Source organism: Myotis nattereri, assembly GCF_964212035.1.
Source record: "Myotis nattereri genome assembly, chromosome: 6".
Lineage (NCBI taxonomy): Eukaryota > Metazoa > Chordata > Mammalia > Chiroptera > Vespertilionidae > Myotis > Myotis nattereri.
In genome coordinates, this window is record NC_138081.1 from 58809929 (window position 1) to 58811678 (window position 1750).

The window sequence follows — 1750 nt, forward strand, 5'->3', positions numbered from 1 at the left end:
ATTACGCTTTTATTATTATAGATACAGAAATAATCTGAGATCGATGGATACATCAATATGCTCTGATATATTTTGGCTGCCTGCTTTGCTAGCTATCCACCAACAGCTTATATCCCTAGCTTTAATCCATACTCCCACTTTTCAGAGTACTCATTTTGCAACTGTGTGTTTTCTGCTGAAGGCACCATTTTCTGCCTGGTACTTTTTGTGCTTGTTGGAAGAAGAGGGATTTTTCCAACAACCACTCTTCCACTAGCCATGGCAAAACATGCAGCCATGATATTTCTTTAAAATGGAAAATCACTCCAAATTCCCTGATAAAGAAAGGGGCTCCAGGAAGTGCCCTCGGTAGTCCCAGATATGTCTCTTGCTTCAACAGTGTTTGGACAGAACAGACCTGGGGATGCCCCTTCTTGCAGCCTCCGACCACTCTCCTGCATCTCATCCAGTCACCACCTTCAGAACCACTCCAGGACCAGTCAACACACCGGTTTTTTTTCTAACTTAACTCCTTATTGCTAAACAACCATGAGCTCCCAAATTCGTCAGAATTATTCCATCGAGATGGAGGCTGCAGTCAATCGGTCAATCGCCTGGCCAACCTGCAACTGCGGACCTCCTACACCTACCTCTCTCTGGGCTACTATTTTGACCTCGAGAATGTGGCTCTGGAGGGTGGGCCACTTCTTCCGTGAGTTAGTGGAGAAGAAGCGCAAGGGCGCTGAGCATCTCTTAAAATTGCAAAACAAGCGAGGTGGCCGCATTCTCTTCCAGGACGTGCAGAAACCTTCCCAAGATGACTGGGACAAAACTCAGGATGCCATGGAAGCCATCCTGGCCTTGGAGAAGAGCCTGAACCAGGCCCTTTTGGAGCTGTATGCCCTGGGTTCTATCCGTGCAGACCCTCATCTCTGCGACTTCCTGGAGAACCACTTCCTGGGTGAGGAGGTGAAACTGATCAAGAAGTTGGGCAACCACCTGACTAACATCCACAGGCTGGCCGCCCCCCAGACTGGGCTGGGTGAGTATGTTTTCGAAAGGCTCACTCTCAAGCACGACTAGGAGCCTTTGGAGCCCAGAGGCCTTTCAGAGGCCCCTCTGCATCCCCCTGGCGTCTCTGGCTTTTACCTGAGCCTCTTCCTGAAACTACTAGCCATTCTTTTAAACCATCCTGGAGCACTCTCCCATGCATTGGACCAAATGAAACAATAAAGCTTTTTGCAGAAAAAAAAAAGAAAAGAAAGGGGCTCCATTTTTAATACTTCACATTAAATGTCACAAAAATCTTATATAGATTATCTAAGTATGCCATAGAAAATTAGTCTTAATATTCAGAATGACCTTTTGATATAGACAAACCTATAAAAGTTACACTGATGTGTTTAATACCATAATTCATGATATAAAACAGGTCTTCATTATATTCAACATCCTATATAATAAAAGCCTAATATGCAAATCAACTAAATGGTGGAATAACCAGTCGGTGGGCAGCGGGGCTGGCACCATCCCCCATCAGCCCATGGGTTGCCTCCCACAGTGAAAGGCCAGACTGCGGCTTAGGCCCGCTCCCCCAACGGGCCTAAGCCATCAGTCAGACATCCCCCAAGGGCTCCTGGTCTGCGAGAGGGCACAGGCCAGGCTGAGGAACCCCTGAGTGCACAAATTTTTGTGCACCAGGCCTCTAGTTATCTATAAATAGTTATAGTATTAAACTTTTATACATATTTTAAAATAATTTAAGTTTTCC

General features: G+C 45.9%; 1 pseudogene across 1 annotated transcript; it reads left to right on the top strand.

Annotated features, from left to right (window-relative positions):
* The first annotated feature begins 528 nt into the window (after positions 1-528).
* LOC308521697 (ferritin light chain-like) lies at positions 529-1062 on the top strand (annotated as a pseudogene). Its single transcript has one exon. The product of its transcript is annotated as a ferritin light chain-like (transcript).
* The last annotated feature ends 688 nt before the right edge of the window (positions 1063-1750 follow it).